The sequence below is a fragment of the Python bivittatus genome, unplaced genomic scaffold (assembly GCF_059951505.1).
Source record: "Python bivittatus isolate LINGU-HERP-01145 unplaced genomic scaffold, Pbiv_v1 ctg000070_np1212, whole genome shotgun sequence".
Classification (NCBI taxonomy): Eukaryota; Metazoa; Chordata; class Lepidosauria; order Squamata; family Pythonidae; genus Python; species Python bivittatus.
Window position 1 is genome coordinate 31,851,013 of NW_028277034.1, and position 21,807 is coordinate 31,872,819.

The window sequence follows — 21,807 nt, forward strand, 5'->3', positions numbered from 1 at the left end:
AGGTAATTTGCCCCTATGTTGTCCAGAGAAGAATGTATATCCAAATTGAGCTGAAAACAGCTCTTCTGAGCCTAATACATTTAGATATTTAATGTCATAAAGGCATAGCAAAAGGGTTTATTTCCCTCTTTTCTTCTCTAGGCTAAATAATTCAAATGGAAAGAGCCCCTTTCCATAATTTTATTATTTCCAGTTGACAACCATGAAATATGGAAAGAGTCCACAGTAACAATGAGAGGTAAGAAGGATCCTGTATTATATAGCCCAGTGTAACTGATCTAGAAAAAAAAAATGAGTGCCCTGGCTTTACATACTGCTGGAAAATAACCAATTTCTAAATACAGAACAGACTATGATGCATATTAAGGAACACCCATAACAGCTTAAAAATATTGTATTATTTCCAGCTCATCTCTGATGTCTTGCATCTATAGGGAAGCCCCGTAAAGAAGAGATAAGATCTTCAAATGAAAAACCTGAAGTGCCATGGGAACACACCCCCTTAAGAGTAGTGAAATTGTAGGAGAGCACTTAAAGTATTTCTGGCTAACAGCAGTACTGATGTGTAGGTATCAAATTACACTAAAAATGAATACCTAGATATTTGTATTTATATATCTGCTAAATATATGACTGATCCACTGTCCAGTTCCATGATTTTGCAGAGATGAGAAAATCCTAGAGTCTTAGTTTTTGAATAGTTTATAATTATTGTTATGAGGAGGCCACCAACAATCACTGGAAACCTAGCTGGGCCTGGGATAGCAGAAGAGAGTCATGGCATAAAGAGACATAAAAGAGGCACATGTAGTCAGCCAGCTTAGGGGTATGGAAGTCTTCAGATTCCAATGAGGCTGCCAAGTCATTCATTTAAAGATTGAACAGGGTTGGAGCCAAGGCATCCCTGTCTCACTCCATGTGTAGAAGGGACTGAATTACTTGAAGTACAGTTGGGACTATACCTAATCTGTAGAAGGATTTAAGAGTATAATTGCACTATGAGACAATGCAACTTTATGCTAACTGAGGGTTTCCTCAGCTTTTCCCATTGTATAGTCCTAGAAAGCAAATTGTAAACTGTTTTTAAGCCAATAAAAGCCACAAAAAGATTATGTTTTAGTCCCTATTATTCCCTATTCCCTATTAGGAATATTTTTCAGTGAGATGCAAGGTCATAGTACAGAGCAACCTGCTATGAACCCAGCCTGCTTGATCCCCAAGTTTTTAGAATCTGTCAGCCACATCTCTAACTTATGAGATGCATAACATAAAGTTTGCTGACCACTAATAACTAACTAATGGAGTGATAGTTTGAGGGATCCTTTCTTAAGTATGGGTATGCAATAGATTTTTCCCATAGCTCTGGGATTTCCCTTGTAATGTGGTGAAAAAGACTACCAAGGATTGGAGCCCATCATTTGAGTTGATTTTAATTAATTCTAGAGGTATAGGAACTGGTCTAGGGGCTTTCCCATTTTCAAGTGCTATCAGAACCTCCATTATGGAGATGGGAAGTCACAGTCAAAGCAGACTCCATGGAATGATTTTCATTATAAATTGCAGAAAAATAGTTCTCCCAAATTCTGGCAGAGATTTTACATATGGGATTTTTGGAGTACCTTTCCTGCAGGTTTGGCTGTATTTACTTCTGCAGGCATTTCCAAGCCTTTTCCAAACACATTTATCTTACTTCTTGCTGTGTTAGGCATTTCTTTGGTAATAAATGTCTGGGAGAATCTCTCATTGCCTCCTCTATAGTTTTTGTAAATACTAAAAAGCCAATATCTCAATTAAACCATTGTTTTCATTTTATGAGCTGCTGGATTATAGGTGGCACCATAGGCTTGGAGTGAAGTACAGATGAGTTAAAGTTTTGAAAAATCCAGGATATTAGGATATTTTGATGAATAATCTAAGGAACTCCTTAGCAACTTTGTGTAAAGAAAAATGCTACTATTGCTCTGTTTAAATTATGTTTAAAGGTCAATATTCAACCTTTACAATACCCTTGCACCAAATTGCCAATGAGGTTAAAGAATAAATAAGATGGAAGAAACTAGCTTTGGAATCCAATTGAGCTAGATGACTGGCTTTGGATAGTTCAGAAAAAACTAGCGTATTTATATCAAGTTGTAAATATCAAATAAAATTATTCACCTTCTTTATTGGGCCAAAAGCACAATAATTGGCCAGAGACACATCAAGGCTCTGTAATGAGTCCTTATGTCTTATCATTCCAAGACAGGTCTCTTGAGCTGGTGTGACTTGGCCATGTACTGTATATCTCTGTCTCTATCTCTTGAATCAGTCTTGGGTCACTGCACTGAATCTTGATTTTTGTAGTTAGCATAGTATATGTTTTTAAGGGGTATATCTGAGCCATAGACCAGGACACATCACACTGAAGCACAAATTGGTTTACTGACTCTGCTGGAAGCAGACAGGCCTAAAGAAGGGAAGGGTTTGGTCTCACTGGCCAAATTATTCTTGCTTTATTATAGGCTGGTGTATAAAGGCAAAATGGTCCTCTAATGCTCTCTATTCCACCACAACAGGTACTTGAGACATGCCACAAGGAGAGAAGTCTATAATCTTTAGCTGGCAAAGACTACAGTTATTGTCCTTGCAGGAAACATTTCTTTCTTTGGTATCTTCAAGGGATGGTACCAAACCCAAACTCTTGTAGTTTCCTATTGAATCTTGAGGCAGAGATGTGAGAAGTGCAAAGAAAGAAAGCAGAAGCAGAAAAGCAGTAAAAGGTCTGTGCTTGAATAAAGATCTTCCTTTCCAGGACATTCTCTGTTGGAATGAGAGAGTCCTTGTTTATCTTAAAAGATATAATTAGAAGAATACTTGTTTGCCAGCTTATTGTCTCTTCTTCCCTCCTTATTAATTGGTTGGGTGCCTTGCATAACAATACCAGTTTTAGAAACGTCTCTGTAGATTAGCTTTTAGCAACTTCTCCAGGCCATGGTAAAGCAGGCTTAGGCTATGACCTCCCCGTGCTTCATTAAAATGACTGGGAAAAGTCCACAGCCAAGATAGCAGCACTGAGACTGTAATTGCTGTTTCTATAAAATTAGCAGGGAAGGACTGCAGCTTAAAATACACTTGACCCATCAGTAAAAAAATAAAAATAAGAAAAGCTATTTTTATCTGGTTGATAAAAACACAGCCTCTTACCAGAACACATTTCTTCACAGTGCACTTTTGAAAAACAAAGTCACATGACTATTTGAACCATTGTAGGGTATCTTTTTGCCACTGATGTTTTATTTAGCTACTGTAGTTATTCTGTTTCCAATTACTTTTATGTAGCTCAAACTTGTTCATGTTTGTTTGGTGCTACTACAGGAAAACATCAGAAGAACAGGACATGTAAAAAGAAAATTTGCACAAGCAAAACATAGGTAAGCACAAAATTCAATATCAAAGCTCAAAAAAATCAGAGCTGAATATAATATAACATACTTGCTTCTTCTATGCTCTTTGCTCTGTGGGAATGGTCCTAATGATTTGCTGGAGAATACTTTGATAATTATATATTTTAATGGAACAAATATATTTTCATGTTATTTGTAATATATGGTACATTGAATGATTGGTGAAAAGGGAGCATATAAATAATTATAGCAAAAAATAGTAATGTTTTACCAAACCATATGACAATTATTGAACAAACTGAATTGCAAAGTGGTGCATCAGTAAAGGTTTCTTCATCTCCTCTAAAAATTAAGTTCTGACTGATCCTTTTAGAGGTATAGACACACAGTTAGAATATCATCATTAAAATTTGAACAAATAAAGAGCAGAAGATTATTTCTTAGGATGTTCAAGCCTTTTAATCTACTTCAACTAATACTAAAGTATAATTTAGCCATTGTTGCTATTATAGTCCTTCAAGTCACTCATGACTACTGGTGAGTACATGGACAAGTCCATGCAGTTTTCATGGCAACATTTTCAGAAGTAGTTTGCCAGGACCTTCTCCTGGAATAATTGCCAACTTCCCAGTCTAGGACTAAGAGAGTGTGACTGGCCCAAAGTCACTCAGCTGGCTTCCAGAACTAAGGCAGGGCTAGAACTTGAGTCTCCTTGCTCCTAGTCCTCAATTTAGCTCTAAAGAGGTTCTACAATTTTTTACTTAAAAAAAAAAAAATCAACAAACCACATTAAAAACTCATTTTAGAAACATGCCTGTTTCCTAAATTAGTGTATGTTTCTCTAATTTCTTATTTTAGACTTTGTCTTGGTTCCATGATCAAGAATTTCTTAGTCATTTTAACCTAGAATTTTCCTCTTTCCAGGATCTCTAGCATTTTTAAATCTGGATTTCCTATCATTAAATTTATTTCATAATGTTTAGTTTGTTCCTTTTTTCCACCCTTTCAGAAACTTTATCTGTGTTTTTCTGATCTGTAATCTCTTGAGAAAATCTGTAATCTCTTGAAAATCTGTAATCTCTTGAGAGCCAGTGTGGTCTAGCGGTTAAGGCACCAGGCTAGAAAGCAGGAGACAGTGAATTCTAGTCCCACCTTAGGCAGGAAAGTCAGCTGGGTGACTTTGAGCCAGTCATTCTCTCTCAGCCCAACTCATCTAACAGGGTTGTTGTGGGGAAAATAGGAGGAGGGAGTATTAGGTATGCTCGCCACTTTGGGTTATTTGTAAAAATAATAAAGGCAGGATAAAAAATCTAAAAAAAAAAAATCCATCATCCAAAGTGATGCTTTGCAGCTGTTCTGCAATGACAATCACAAGCTACAGAATTAATGAGAGAGGGCTAGTTCCCACATTCTACTAATCACCAGGTTTTTAAAACCATATTTTTATTGAATAAGACACAATGGCTGGGTTCTTACATAGTGCTCAGCCATAAACCATTGTTTACAAACCACTATAGTGGAGACATTGGTAAGAAAACTGGGCAAATGTCCTTGCCAGCTATCAACCTACTTGCAATTGATATGAAATGGCAGTGAACATAATTTAACATATTTTAGAGTGCATAGTATTGACCCTAGAGACCCAGTTTGGTGTAGTGGCTAAAGGCATCAAGCTGGAAACTGGGAAACTATGAGTTCCAGTCCTGAACTCTTCTAGTCATGAAGCCAGCTGGCGACTTTATGCCCGTCACCTTCTCTCTGCCCTAGGAAGAAGGCAATGGCAAAGCACATCTGGAAAATATTGCCAAGACCCTAGAAGCAATTTACAGAGAATTATCATTACGGCTACGTAGCAAACCAATCTCCCTGAACTCTGTATTCTGTTAGGCATCTTTTTCTTGATATTTTCCCTCTTCAGTCTTTCTTAGTTAATGACTGATATGCTGAACTGCCTTATCCACTGTCATCCTCTGTCTAAATAGCTGTTTAAGGTTAGGTTGACCCTATGATTATGCAGAGAGAAACAGCTGCCTCATGCAGTAAATGTTGGGTATTGTGTAAGGCAGCAAACTGTTATTATATTTTTACTGCCAGCGATGAAGAGAGATGTTTGGGGGTTTTCTGCCATATATTCCAAAATTACTTGATGACTTGAACAACATTCTCCTGATTTTAGAATGAATGGGTGGCACCATTTGCTTTACTGCCTCAAATAGCAGAAATGCCTTTGGCAGTTCTGTAGCTGTTTCTTTGCAAAGAGTTAGGAAGCCCATTTAGAGCAAAAGAGCAAATTATACAAGTCAGTCCACATCTCAGCTAAGGATTATTTCATCAAAATATCACCCTGGCAGAATGTTTCTGTTCAGCTGAATACATAATTAGGTGGCAACCAGACAGCCAAATGACAGGCATGGGGTTATTGAATTCACCTAGCACAAAATCAGCTTTGTCAAACAGCTTTGATCATTTTTGTGTAGTACAACTAGAAATTTAAAAATAATATTATTCAAATCAGTATTTAAATAGGAAAAATTCCACTTGTAGAACTGCCAGATACTGTCTTCAGCTATGAAACAAGAAATAAGAAACCCTTTCTCAACAATACAGTACAGTTTTAGATAACCTATCTAACAAACTGTTCTCTACACAGAAAGTTAAGCTATTAATTGCCTTCAGGGGCCGTCTTCTAATTTTTTTTTTTAATTTTAGATGATCAGAAATGTGTATGAGTGTGCCTACATACATATACACTTATGTGCTTTGAAAATAATTTAAAAGAGAAAAATAACTGGACCAAACTATTGAAAATGTCCACATGAAGATCTGAATAGCAATGTTGCTTGAAGACTCACTTTTCTGAAAACCTGGGGGTGGGGAGCTAATGAAGAGGTTGCTTTATAATTACCTTTCTAATGTGTAAATATTTTTTCCAACCACAGTGACTTGAATAAATTATGATGTAATGTTCCAATAGAAGAAGAAGAGGAGGAGGAGGAGGTGGTGGCGGCGGCTCCCCAAGAATAATGGATAAGACATGAGAAGAAGCTGCTGGTGAAGATGAGGAGACCAAAAAAAACAACCAAACCTTTCCTTCTATTAACTTTTTAAAACCTTATTAAAATCCAAATCCAGTTTGAGGTAATTCTTCCCTCATCCAGCAGTTCTTCATGTCCTACTTTTCACTGTTCCAAATGTCCAGATGTCATTTTCAGAGATTAAAGATGGCTATGAATATAAGGGGGCGGGAACATTTCAATGAGGGGGGGAAAAAGAGCGATACCTGATTAGGAATAATGCAAATGGCACAAATGGAAGGGCAGGCTTTCATGTTCTCCAGATCTCTTCAGCAGGCAACATATTATGAAAAAGCAGGGAATGGGAAAGAAACAAGATGTTCCAAAACTTGAGCCAGATGTTTCTGTCAGTCTCATGCTGGAGATTATAAGCTGAGAACACTTCCATACTACCATTGTTTCTCTTTTTCTACTCCTCAAAAGCAGTTTGAACGCAATCAGTTATCAGCTTCACTACTGCATACCTCAAAACACTGCAATCAAGAAGCAAAAATTTAATTGCCTCACCTTGAGCTATTAGAGGTGCTAGAATAACAAAATCACACTTCACACAAAAAAGGCCTTTATTAATTAAACAGAAAAGACAAAAATATAAATTGCTTGCACTCCCTTAACTCCATATGTATCCTTATTTCATATTGAATCCCTTTGCCTTGTCATACTCCCCAAAATAAAATAACATCTGAGCAATTCTTGTGTGGGGAAGCTGAACAGCCCAAGCTGTATCAGACAGACCACAGCTGAGCACAGTTAATGTCATGGGATTGCAGAAGCCTTGTGCTGTTTTTGAACCAATTCAGAATTTTCATAGGGAAATATCCTAAATACATTAGTCAATGGTTGCTAGTGTCAAGTTACACCTGGTAGTCAAGGACAAAAAAAAACATGATAACCATAAGAACTTTAAAATATTTCATGACTTGGGCAAAGTGCATGGTTTCTGGTCTGGTAGAGAACAGAATTAAAGAATATTATAGTCTTTATAGCAGCAAAGCAGAACAGTAATTTAGAATAATTTCCAGAGCTGCACTAGACAAAGTCAGTTAAGCCAAACTGGGTAATATTACTTCACATTGCAGGGGACTGAACCCCAAAATGTAAAACCATTCCTGATGTTGCAGAATATCATCTGCCTCTGGGGGATTTGGCACTGGATAGCTAAAATTGTTATTTCTCAAAATACATAAAACACAATGAAAGCCATGCTGGTGCATGAAAAAAAAAATGTGTCAGCTTAACATAATAGGCTTCTGAACAGATGGATTGAACTTTCTGTTAACTTTAGGAACAAGCCAGTAATAAATGAAATGGAACATTATCCTGCAGACTTTTATTCCATTAGATGATATAATGGCTTTGGGAGGTCTTCCAAAATTGTGATTCAAAACAAGATATGGATCATCTTCCTTCTAAATAAAGCCTGAAACATTTGGATTTTTTTTACTTAAAAAAAATTAAGAGCTGGATGACTACCTTAACAGATGTTTCTCCAACCTTAAATATTGTGAATTGGCTGAATAGGAGAAAATATTAGTCACTGAATCCAAAAGTCCACTTAGAGAGGTTGAGATGTATAGGAGGATTCTTGTAGTCCTTCACTCCTTTTCCCACTACAGCTCTGCAGCAAACCCAAGAAACCACTTCTAAAACTCTGATGTTTAGAAGAATGCCAATTCAATCCTAAGAAGTAGGGCTGATAACTAAAGGGAAGGTTCTGTTTATGAAGAGGTGGATTCAAACGCACATAAGAAATATTTCTGAGTCTTTTCCATTTTGTGTAGCCCTCCATGTAATGAAAGAGTTTGCAATTCTATAATGCAGGCCTGAACATTGCATCAGATGGTTGATAGTTCGCTCTTCAATATTTTACTGACAATTTTCACAGCCTTATTTCTGAAATGCTTGTTTTGTACTGTAAAATGAAGTCTTTATAATACGCATATTGTATATCTCACACTTCGTTATTCTTCCTCCCAGCAATCAACCAAAACTAGTGGTGTGTGTGTGCATTTTTGCTACAAGGGTGTGCTGGGAAAGGTTACATTTTTGTATGTCTTCAATCAGCAGAAGACTACATTTCAAGATGACTTTTAAAATGAAACTTCCAAAATTCTTTGAACCATAAACAATATTATATTTTTACTAGTATTTGTAGCATTTGGGCTTTCCATTTGGAAAATAGAATTACTCATTTTAACAGACAGACAAGCCTTCCAAAAACAAGCAGACTTGTTAGTCAAGAAATACGTTAAAAATAGCAAATTGAAGAAAATTGATGGGGAAAGAGAAAAGCCACATGAGCAGTTTAAAAATGTGAGGTTACCTGATTCAGTAGAAATAAGCCTAACTAGCATTGTTTCTGAGTTTCATACAGCTTACAGCCTTAATTCTCAGCAGCTTATAATGCTTGCTTCAAATATATGGTCTTCTTTACAGTCCAAAAGTCATGTTCACTTCAAATAATTTGAGCCAAAGATGAAGCCCTTCTATTGTATCCTACTGTCATCATGAATGGAAATGAGAAAGAGTCCTCTATCCCACCTAGTTGGCTAAAGGTAAGTGCTTTGCTTAGAAATGTAATATCCCCATTTTATTAATAGATAAACTACATTTCCCAGGACATTCCTTATATTTGTAGCAGCATTCCAGAGGGAAAGAATAAAGAGGTAGAACTTCCTTTCTTCATCTTATTGCTTTTGCTGGAACATGTTCTGAAGAAAAAGGTAGAAGAAAATTGTGAGGCAAAGGAAATTAGCAGACTTTTTCACCCTCTAGGTAACATAATCAGAGATGCAATTGGGTCCAATTTGAAAGAGGAGGAGAACAAATCCACCCATACAAACAAACACTGGTCTTATAGTACACAAACTACTAAAAAGATGCACACCACTTACCAACATGACACGTATTGTGCAGTGTTAAATATTAAATCCAGTTCTTCCATTACAAGGTTTTCTGTGCTTTTATGACAGCCAGCACAAACCTAGCCATTGTAAGTAGTTTTGTTTGAGTGTTTGTGTGTTTTTTTTAAAAAAAAAACCTTTTGCAAATATGGCTATCCTTTCTCTTCTGCAGAGGGGTCAGAAACTTCATACAAGCCAAGCTAAAAATAGGAAAGTAAAATATAATGTAAAAGAGATCTATATTTTAGCAAATATAGAAAATATAAATAGCAAGCCATTTTACATCAATACCATTTCCTATACCTCTGCATTTAGTGTATTTCTATCCTTACAAACCATCCTTGTTTCCACCATATCATGCACCTTTTCATACTTTGTCATTTGTTCTTTAAACTTCTCACTTTTTTGAGTATCTCATCAACTCCATTCAACCATGAGTCTCATAGTTACTCCATTAGCAAATTATATCTATAATTTTACTTTTTTCTACAACATCTAGAGTTTTTCAGCATTATCTGAGCATTCAAAACTTCTTTTTCTTCCATGTCTTCTTCTTTATAGCACTTATTTCAGTTCTGCTATTCAACATAGTCTCATTGCTATGCAAATCTCTAAAATAATCACTTCTGCATTCTTTCATTTCAGTTTCTTCCTGAATACAAAAAATAATTTTTACTTTTACTTCCATCCATGTTGCTGGAGATTGTTGTTTAGCCCTTTTCAAAACATTGTTTTTATTTCCTTCAAAATTGCTCTTCATTTATTCTGCAGTTTATTCTTAATCATTCCTTGCTTTCTCCGACTACACTCTGCAGCTATCTTTTTTTTCCTATGGATATTATACCATTTTTGTCACCTTCATTTTTTGTAGCGCTGATTCTCTTTTATGCATTTTTGTCATCCACAGCCTCTTTCCCTTCCTCACTAAGCATCCTTTTTCAAACTTCCTATTCACATAATTCCACATACTTCTGTGGCATTCTGTACATCATTCTATTTTGGGGTGTACAAAATAGCTGGAGGAGGCCAAAGAGATTCTAAAATAGGTGATATTTAATAAAGGTCTATCCAAAGCCTTCAGAGGTGTCACAAAGCTGAATTGTCAGGGAAAATGAAAAAATTATCTTCCATGTTCTGTGAAAAAGTCAGCAGTTGGGCCTGATATTGTAGCCAAGGGGGAACAAAGTTATAAACTGCTGCAATTTCAGAACAAAGAAAGTTGTCTCAGCACCACCTTAGAGTGGGGGAAAACAGAGTCTCATTTAGGAACACTAAAGTCCTTAGAACTGATGAACTGAAATCTATAAAGTATCAAAAAGTAATATTTTTATTAAGATAATTATTAATGGAAAAACTAAATGTTTTTCTCCATCTATCAAGGCAAGCAAACATATAGCTGAATTTACACTGAAATTATATTTGCCTCTTCTCCAGCTAAAGCTTCCTTTTTAAGAAATAATTTGGAAGATGAAGAATATGTGAAGTCTGTGGAGTACACTAAATTATTTCAGATGAATGTTGAACACATTTAATTAAAATGACTGCTCTTGGAAAACTTGCAGCACACTTACTTTGAAATTAACATTTGTATTCTGGCTGACCTTTCAGCCTTTGATAGATTGCCCAGCTGTCGGCCAAAGAGAGGGAGACAAAGAAGGAGAGGGAGGGAGAGAAGGAGAGAGGGAGGGAGGGAGGGAGGAAGGAAGGAAGGAAGGAAGGAAGGAAGGTCCAGTTTTTTTGAAACATTAGAGGGGTATGTTTGTGCATGAGTGTGTGTGGAAGGGGGACACTGTACATTTGCCAAATTGTCTTCTGGAACAACATTTAGAAACAGAAGCACACTTATCCATAGGCATAAGCATTGGATATGAGGTAAAAACTCATATGGACATTGTATTCTAGGATTTATAAAAGATTTTTTTTTTCTAGGATATCTGTTTGTAGAATTAGAATATTTCTAAATGGAGATCTAATTTATCAATCTGTGTATACAAATTTTAATCTGAAATGCCAAGACTGAGCTATTTTGATTTTATTTTTAAAAAATAATTTTATTAAAGATTACAGTTGAAAAAACACAAACTAATACAAACTACAAAAAATGTAAGATTAGGGGGGGGAAAGGGAATACAAAGTGTAGAAAAGAAAAAAAGAATAAAAAGAAAAAGAAAAAGGGGAGAAAAAGAAAGAAAATATATAAAGAAGTAACTTCTCCCTTCATCACAACATATAAACAATTTTAGTAACTTAGCAACAACTCTTAAAATACAACAAAAACTCTCTTCATCCCATATCTCATCTCTTAAGTATAAGCAGAATCCAAAAGCCTCATCATTCATTCCATATCAGCAAAAGCCCATTAAGGGTTACCAGAAATAACTACATATCTATTTTAACCTTGATCAAATAAGTCAACTCTATATTCCTTCCCTGTACTTTTAATGATCTTGGTTTTTAATCCTTTTAAATAATATCTTAGAACTTGGTTTCTTTTCATTTTTTTCTTGTCCCTTCTCAAAAAAAAATCCTTCAAGATTTTAACAGAACTCATTTGTACATCCAGTAAGGAAAGATTGTCCAAATCTTCTGGTTTGATACTTGTATGTCTCCTTCTAATATTAAGTCATCAGCCGGTTTCATTTGTATATCTAGTATCTCATCTTTATCCAGATCTTTCTTATAGCTTATCATATTTAAATCCACATTCAAATCAAATTCAGTCTTATCCAGTATAGGTTGTTTTTCTTCTGTGACATCGTTAGCACACCATCTATCCATGGTATCAGATATTCTTAACGTTGATTTCTGAGTCCATTGTTCAAAAACATCCCACAAAATATCCACTGTTAAAGTAATTTGCTCCATTTTTGTTAGCAAGTTGAATTTAAGTATTCTTCTCCTTTAATTGTAATGTTTATTTTCTTTTAGTTCCCTCTAGTGTCCAACCTTCAAAGTCCCATCCTTTCATATATTTTTTCTTCCAATAAACCCAAACAACCAGAGTTTCCCACGGGAAGGATTTTTATAATTAATTTCAATTATTCCAAATCCCTCTGAATGCTTAGTCTGTTTTTAACTTTCCAAAATCAAGATTTTAAACACCTTTTTGTGGTTTGTTCCAAAAAAATAATGTTTTCCCAAGTCCTTAAAATTGTATTTAAAACTTCTTTCATTAAGGAGAAGGAAACTCACCCAATGAATGCAATAAAGACTTGCTGCAATAAAAAAATAATTTGAAAAGTGATTAAGAAATGAGGCTCAGTTGAGCTTTTTGTCTGTAAAAGGCTGCATTATGATTATAAGCTTAGATGGCATCTCTTGATTTCCATCCACTCAACTCATAAGCCAACCACAAAACCTTGGTTCCTGTGTCTACTCACAAGGAGCAGCTGTCTGTAGTGCACATGAGTTATCTCAAGGTTCCCTCCCTTCTCCAGAGAGATTTCACTGGCCAGCATCTAGTATCCAGCTGCTGATCTGTGTTGTAAAATGCCATCCCGCAGGTTGAAAACCCTGAATGACTGTATTAGAGTAAAGGAAAAGTATTAAAGATGATCATATATTTAAAGTGATTGTCCATGTCATTAATTTAAAGCTATCCTAAAATGCAGCTGTGTAGGGATTATTTTTTAAGGCAGCTAAACAATCCTTTTGTATTAAGATTAAAATCCCAATCTACAGTAAGATTATGCCAAGAAAATATTTCTATCTACAATATTTTATTTCCAAGTCATTATCTTTAAGATAGATTTCAGAAAGTAAAGTAATCAGCCATTGTGGCTTATCCAGTAAACCAAAAAAATATCATTAAAAGTACTGTAACAGAGATAGTAAAACTTTTCTTATAAAATGAAAAGGTTCAGGGAAAAGTGGTAGAAATAATTAGAAGAAGGGTGATATAAAACTGGTAGTAACATTTGTCTCTTCTTATAAGTTATTCATTTAACATTTTTATTTATTTTAATCTTGCTATGTGGCCTCTACAGCAAAATTCTAGCTTACAACAAAACACAAGAATATTAAACATAATTCTGCATAAAACCACAATAAAACAGCAAAAATAAAACTACAACTTAAATAAAACCACATTGAAACATCAGATCAACTGCAATAGCTAAACAGCAGCTACAGCAGCTATAATCAGCTTTTAGTATCCAAAGCCTTCCGAAACTAAAAAGATTTTTTAAAATAAACTCTCTGGAGTAATTGCATCTGGCAAGCATACTTAGAAAGGAAATTCCAGAATGAATGAAAAATACTTTTTTTGTAACAGACAGAAAAGAAGGAAAAAGGAAAGATGCTGGTATAAAGTTATACATTTATGTTGCACTAAAATGTAACTAGTACAACAGCTGCTAATGGAAGCAAATAGAACCAGGTTGTTTGCAGGACCACCTTCTCCTGAGGATATCTGCCCATCCCACATGCTCCAACAGGGAGGACACACTCTGGGTCCCTTCTCTGAAACATGGTCATCATGCCTGCCCTTTGAAACAATCTCCCACCCAAAAGATGGTTGGGCCCAACCCTGCAGGCCTTTAGACAAGGCAGTTAAGACCTGGGTGCCTGGGTCAGGATGAGCAGAGCTCCCACTGGGTAGAATACAACAAATTTTAGTTCTGATTGCCATTTCATTATCTTATTTTGTTTTAGTGGCATGTATGGTTTGTATTTTTGTTTAATGATTTTGTACACTGCCCAGAATCATGTTGTTTGAGTTGGACAGCCATATACATGTTCTAAAGAAATAAATATTTGAAAATCTCTAAGAGTTTCATGTAGATGTTAAACAGCATAGAGGGCAAGATCAACTCCTGGCCTTTCATGCAATTTTAGAACTGAATGAGAGAGAGTTCAGAGGAATTCAAAGAAGAGTCACATCATTCCCTTCTAGGGGACTGGGAATACCATTTCCCTGAAAAAAATATTAATGGTGTAATTTTCACATCTGTGTTGAAAGTCCCCATCCTTCTAATCCCAGTGTTGATACTGTGACCACATTCACATGATGTGTTACGTATGGCCTAGCAACAACTATTGGAAAGGCAAATGTGCACTAGGTTTAATACTTCTTCAAAGTATCCCAGAACACTTCCTTTTTTTCCCCTAAACAATTTCTAAAAGCTACACAATGGGTTAAATGAGCCAGAGTCAGTACATGTGGGACAAGGGATGGCTACATCTTCTCTACTGTCTATTTATTTTTGCTTGCCTAGGAAGTAAAAACGCAGACACAGCAGTTGTAGAAACAGTTGCCCAACTCTATCCACGGAGACCAGATACGAACGTTAACCATTGATTAATTTAAATGATTCTCCAGATGAACTTTAAAATTTAGTAACTTAAACCATGTTTAGTTAATACTGAATGCAGCATTCTAGGTTAACTACAATCTACTTTGAATCTGGATTCAGACAGCACACCAAGACAAACCACTCTATGGCTTAGATTCTTGTGCAAACAAGCCCTGTGAGTGATCTTTCAGGGAGCGATTTATTATTAAAAATAAAACAAATAATGTTAAACAATCAATAACATTGATAATACAATGATAAAAACAAAAACATGCATCAAATGTTATCATTCAATATTAGTTGAATATTGACAGATGATATATTAACAATTTATATAAACAGATATATTTATACTAAGTAACCTTATTCATACAGTCAAAACAGTGTCATCTACCATGGTATCCTTCTGAATCGGCTCTGGGTGTTGGGCAGCACTGTGCTATGCTGGTTCCAGTTGGTGTTGATCAGGGGGTTGAGATCCCACTCTTGGTCCCTGCTTTGCAGGGTGCCACAGGCTGAGGTATTTTTTCCACTCCTGTTCAACATCTCCATGAATCCATTGGGTGAGATTTTCCAACAGGGTGACGTACCATCAGTATGCTGATGATACCTAGCTTTACATCTCCACTCTGGGCCAAATAAGTGATGCCGTGGAAGTCCTGTCGCAGTGCCTGGAGGCTGCGAGGGGTTGCATGGGGACCAACAGGTTTCAGTTCAACCCATGTAACACTGAGTAGCTTTGGATGTGGGAGCCCACTGGTTCTGGGAACATTCCACCTTTTGTTCTGGATGGGGTTGCACTACCCCAAACGGAACTTGTGTGCAATTTTTGGGTCCTACTGGATTCACAGTTCCTTTTCAAGGAACAGGTGGCAGATGTGGCCAGGAGGGCCTTTGCACAACTACGTGTTGTGTTCCAGTTGCTCCCATACCTGGATCAGGAAGCCCTGCTCATGGCCACTCATGTATTGGTCACCTGCTGTATAGATTACTGCAATGTGCTTTACATGGGAGTGCCCTTGAAGAGTATTCAAAAGTTTCAGCTGGTGCAAAATACAGTTGTTATGTGCACCCCTTCCTTGATTGGTGCACATTACACCTCTGCTCCCCAGGCTGCATTAGTTGCCAGTTTGCTTTCGGGTTCAATTCGAGTTGCTGGTGATGACCTATAAAGCCCTCCATGACATGGGACTGGACTATTTGAGGGACTACCTCTCTCTAATCACATCTACCCATCCCATCAGGTCTGGCAAGAGAAGCATCTTCTTGGTCCTGTAGGCTAGGGAGTGTTGTCTGGCAGGGTCCAGGAAGAAAGTTTTTGGAACATCATCCCCCCAGAGATCAGATTGCTCCCAACCCTGCTGGCTTTCTATAAGGTCCTGAGAACATGGTTTTACCATCAGGCAAGGGACATCGGAGTGTAGTAGAGCCCATGCAGTGGCTGTATTGATTGTTTTTGATGGACACTATTATACCTCAGCTATGGATTTTGTTGCATGATTTTTATATGGTTTTATTGTTTCTGTAATTTTGGGAGGGGGGGTTATATTGTTTTTTAATTGTTTGTGAGCTGCCCAGAGTCGTATATTTGAGATAGGCAGCTATAGCAATTTAAATAAATAAATACATATATACATACTATGCACAAGAGAAAGCTTTCAACTAGTTTGGCTGAAATTCAATATTTGCAAGAAAAAGATCTTTAACAAGTAATTGCTAAATGAGGGAAAACTTCCAGAAAATAAACAAGAAAAAAAAAGAACGAAATTTTGAATGTGAAGTGTTCCAACTCATACAGAAACAACTGCATGCAGAGTAAGCTGTCCACTACAGTTAACTGCACTGTAAGTGTGCAAACTATCTCATCACCGATGTCATCAGAGCAACTTGAGAAGAAGGGCTGCTCACTACTCCTTCCATTTTGGATTGAAGATATGATGGTAATGCATGAACATGGTTCTTATATCCTGACAGTCTCTCTATCTGAGTCATAACTGAGATAAATTTTCATCCAGCAAAAGCCACAGGCATATCTTCCTTTATTGAAAACACCAGCAGTTTTTGAACTCCTTTCTTAAAAGAATTCCAGGATCCAGAACTGAGCTTATTAGATGACTGTATGAATCTGGGGCTAAAATAAATAGTTGGTTTATTGAAGTAATGAGGGAATGAGAATGCTCATTCTAAAATAAAATGGTGTCAGGTTGAAACTCTGTATGGAGATCTTCTATGAAAACAGAATAAGTTGGGAGCTGCGTCTGGTATTTAAATATCAGAGGGTCTTCTGAGATTTAAAAAAAAAAACTAGGAGCCTGGTAGCATCTTTTATGACTAACACATTTTATTAAATTGCATAAGCTTTTAAATGCATAAGCTTATTAAAGTGCATAAGCTTTTTAATAAAATGCCCTTTAATAAAAAAAAGTTTTATTCTAATAGATTAATAAAATGTGTAGTAAAAAAGATGGTATTAGACTCCTCTTGATTTTTGATACCATAGATTAACCTGATTCTCCTCCTGCAATGTCTGCATTAAGAGATGATAGTGACCTTCTAGAGAACGATCTTATTTAAGAATGGTTGATAACATACAGTCGTGTGAAAAAGAAAGTACACCCTCTTTGAGTTCTATGGTTTTACGTATCAGGACATAATAAAAATCATCTGGTCCTTAGCAGTTCTCAAAAGTAGGTGAATACAGCCTCAGATGAACAACAACACATGACATATTACACCATGTCATCATTTATTTTACAAAAAGAAAGCCAAAATGGAGAAGCCATGTGTGAAAAACTAAGTATACCTTATGATTCAATAGCTTGTAGAACCACCTTTAGCAGCAACAACATGAAGTAATCATTTTCTGTATGACTTTATCAGTCTCTCACATCGTTGTGGAGGAATTTTGGCCTACTCTTCTTTACAACATTGCTTCAGTTCATGGAGGTTTGCGGGCATTTGTTTATGCACAGCTCTCTTGAAGTCCCGCCACAGCATTTCAATTGGGTTGAGGTCTAGACTTTGACTGGGCCGCTGCAACACCCTGATTCTTTTCTTTTTCAGCCATTCTGTTGTAGATTTGCTGGTGTGCTTGAGACCATTGTCCTGTTGCATGACCCAATATCGGCCAAGCTTTTGCTGTCAGACAGATGGCCTCACATTTGACTCTAGAATACTTTGGTATACAGAGGAGTTCATGGTCAACTCAATGACTGCAAAGTGCCCAGGTCCTGTGGCTGCAAAACAAGCCCAAATCATCACCCCTCCACCGCCATGCTTGACGGTTGGTATGTTTGTGCTGATATGCTGTGTTTGGTTTTTGCCAAAGGTGGCACTGAGCATTATGGCCAAACATCTCCACTTTGGTCTCTTCTGTCCAAAGGACAGTGTTCCAGAAGTCTTGTGATTTGTTCAGATGCAACTTTGCCAACCTAAGCCATGCTGCCATGTTCTTTTTAGAGAGAAGAGGCTTTCTCCTGGCAACCCTTCCAAACAAACCATACTTGTTCAGTCTTTTTCTAATTGTACTGTCATGAACTTTAACATTTAACACACTAACTGAGGCCTGTAGAGTCTGAGATGTAACTCTTGGATTTTTTGCAATTTCTCTGAGTATCGCCTGGTCTGATCCTGGGGTGAATTTGCTGGGACATCCACTCCTGGGAAGATTGGCAACTGTCTTGAATGTTTTCCACTTGTGAATCATCTTCCTCACTGTAGAATGATGGACTTTAAATTGTTTGGAAATGGCCTTATAACCCTTCCCAGATTGATAGGCAGCAACAATTGCTTCTCTAAGATCATTGCTGATATCTTTACTCTTTGGCATTGTGTTAACACACACCTCAATGCTCAAGACCAGCAAACTCCTAAAACATCAGCTTTTATAGAGGTAGTCACACTTGCTGATTGCATTTGATTAGCAGCACCTGGCTGCTACTTAGCCTCTTCATACCTATGGAAGCAGTAAGGGTACTTAGTTTTTCACACATGGCTTCTCCATTTTGGCTTTCTTTTTGTAAAATAAATGATGATATGGTGTAATATGTCATGTGTTGTTGCTCATCTGAGGTTGAATTTACCTACTTTTGAGAACTGCTAAGGACCAGATGATTTTTATTGTATCCTGATATGTAAAACCATAGAACTCAAAGAAGATGTACTTTCTTTTTCACATAACTGTATAGCAGTTCTCAGCAAAAACTCTTATGCTGAAATGACGTGTCAGTGTCAGACAGCATAGGAGAAATAATAAGATTGTTGCAATTTTAGGTTTATGTCTGGGATTCAGAACATTGGCCTCTGAACATATATGGCCTTACCAATGGAAGCATGGAAAGGAAGAGGAGAAATAATAACAACTGCTACGGTAACATAGCCAGAGCGAGACTTACATTTGAGAAGGTCATGATAAACTAACACTACATCCTGAGGTATGAAATATTCCCCGTACAAAACTGCAATGTCTACATGTGGAGGAATGATCTTTGGGATGCAGTAGAGCTGTCTTACCCAGTTTCTTTTTCTTATGTCATGAGTTCCTCATACTATAAATGCTAAATATTCTATGCCTAATTCTTTTTTAATTTCAAACAATTCTTCTGGTATGCAGTAGATGATCTATACCACAGATGATTCTTAGAAAATGAAACTGTCATTTGCAGAAGGTTTTTAACTTCCAAATATATGTCATAAAATATTTCTCTTTTTTGGAGGGGGGGGATCTCCTTTTATATGAGCTACTAGAGAGCCCTGGTATAACAGTATGCCAACTTTGATTTTATCCTTATGACTTGTGCAGAAAATGGCCAAAGGAAGGGTGCAACTTTGGTGAACAATAGGAGGGGCTTTGACCCTCTCAGCCAGGGCCCTTGGCCCCATCTCCCTCCTGCCTCTTTCAGCCTGAAAAACCTATTCACACCTAATCTGGGAGTATCGTGATCATCATCACTATTATAATGATAATGATGGTGACGCTGCTGCTGCTAACATTATCCTTCACCCTAATAGTTTAGCCAGAGAACATCAATCCAATCTCCTTTTGAGGAGATGAAAAACATAAATCTTGTAAAATAAAAATAAGTTGTATTTTTTAAAAATTATTAAAAAAAAAAGAAATATCTTCTTTTAGGTTGGGTAACAAATACCCAAATAATTACAGTGGGATGGGATAAAGCATTTAGTTCTGATACAAATATTAGCAATGTCTGAAACATCAGTCTCCCGTTGAATGCTATGAACAGATTGGGGGAGCAGAGCTAATGGGTGATATCTAGGCTCAAATAGTTAAGATGGTACAAAGTTATAAGACCTGAGGTAACACAAAAGACAATCAACTTCTGCTACAAAATTCAGAAGCACATTCCTCAAAATAGTTAACAATCACCTTCAAACATCAGAATCCATGAAGCTGACTAGCATATCCAAAAACAATGTAATTTGAATGCAGATGCTGGCCTAGAACTTTTACGTTATTTCCAAGAGTGGGAATTTTCTCCTAGCTCACTTCTCCACTTAGATGGGCATGACTAATCCCTGATTCTCAGATTGCAACCCTCAATCCAAATCTTAGTAGAAATATTTATCTCCTGTTGATTTCCTCGAGATTTCTGACTCATGTTCAGTGCCTTCTCTCTCCTCCAGTTCCTGTCTTTTCACTGCCCAAGCAGATCTTTGCTGGGGTCCCTGAAGATTTTCTTGGCTTTGAGTTGCATCCTCCTAATCTCTAGTCTCAGAGGTCAGCTTCCCTCCTACCACAGTTCCCCTTGCTGACCTTTCTGCTTCTCATGAAATCTAGCTCACCAAATCCACACAGCTGTTTCCAGTCTCCTCCTGGCTTATATTTTTCAGCAATCTCTCTTTTCTCTTCCATGAGTTCTTCCTTCTTCGTCCCTCTCCCAGGTGATATGCTTCCTTTCAGATCTGTAGCTCTCTCTTTCCCCTTTCCCTTAAGACCAGAGCAGGGCTGAGAAGAACCTGCTTGAGCAAGACCAGGAAAGTTTCTTCTGCCTCCCACACCCATCTCCATCCCCCGAGCCTTGGATTTTGTAGTCAATATGTACTGTATTCTCCTGCCCTTCTGCTCTATTTTGGGATATGCGTATTGACTGTCTGGTTGAAAGAGGAGGAGAGACAAATCTGTCATGCCTTGGCTAAGTGCCAAGTCCTGGGTCCTAAAGCTAATGCCATGTGTATAATCATCTAGAATGCAAAACTCTGTGAGTTCAAATCCCAGCAGAGCGTTTGAACCCTACAAAGTAACATCTGGCTACCCATGTCTGATGAATCCCAAAAATGGTCATCTTCTGGTGGTCACTGAACTGAGTGAATGGAGGTATGCTTTTTTAAGCAGAAGACTGCTAAAAACTAGGAAATAATATGCCAATGCTCTTTGTTACATATAATGTTAATTAAAACAGATCTGAAAATTCAAACAAGAAAGTATACAGTACAAAAATCAGTGGTGAGATGTGTATGACTTATAGGAAACAGAAGGAGGTGAAAAGGAAGCTTGAGAGATGGGTTTATGCATGGTGCTAAACCATAATATGATTTCTTGATGTTAGTTTAGTGTATTGTTTCAACCGAGCCATTGTGGTTTGTGAACAAGGATTTTTGGCTTATTGCAATGCACAAACCCAGTAATTATGTTTTTTTCAAGAAACCATGATGAACCAAATAAGAAGTTTAAATGCATCATGTGGCACAATGGTCCAATTTTTTTATATGACTTAATGTGGATAGCAATTTTCTGAGAATTCAGAAGGTGGTTTCCCAAAAGAAACTTAGAGTGAAAATAATTGCGCAGCTCTATTTTTGTGTAAAGTAAGTGATTCACTGTGCTGCAGAAATAGTGCAAAAAATTAAAAGTAAAGTTCGGTATTAGCTTGTAAACATAAACATCAAACTGTAGCTTTAATTTTTTTTCTCCTCTTTGTTTACTTCAGAAAACTCATCACACAGAAGCCTTGTGTAGCTCCTGTTCATACCGTTGTACACTAGGAGAAACTGGCGTCCTTTTCACAAGGAAAAAAGTTTCAGGAGGCTGCTGAACTGCCTATTTGCTTTTTATCCCCACTGAAAACACATTCAGTGAAGAATCTTTTTTCACATTGCATATTCAAATATACAAATAAAATAGCGGCTAATGGAG

At 36.9% G+C, this 21,807-nt stretch overlaps 1 long non-coding RNA gene across 2 annotated transcripts; it reads left to right on the forward strand.

Moving 5' to 3' along the window:
• Window positions 1-3,197: 3,197 nt before the first annotated feature.
• LOC112541002 (uncharacterized) lies at window positions 3,198-21,732 on the forward strand. Of its 2 annotated transcripts, XR_015794585.1 has the most exons (5): window positions 3,198-3,410; window positions 6,323-6,521; window positions 8,894-9,012; window positions 18,927-19,087; window positions 21,602-21,725. It is a non-coding gene; the product is annotated as an uncharacterized LOC112541002 (long non-coding RNA). The 2 variants fall into 2 exon arrangements; XR_003085040.2 differs by lacking the exon at window positions 18,927-19,087 and having other exon boundaries at window positions 21,602-21,732.
• Window positions 21,733-21,807: the final 75 nt, after the last annotated feature.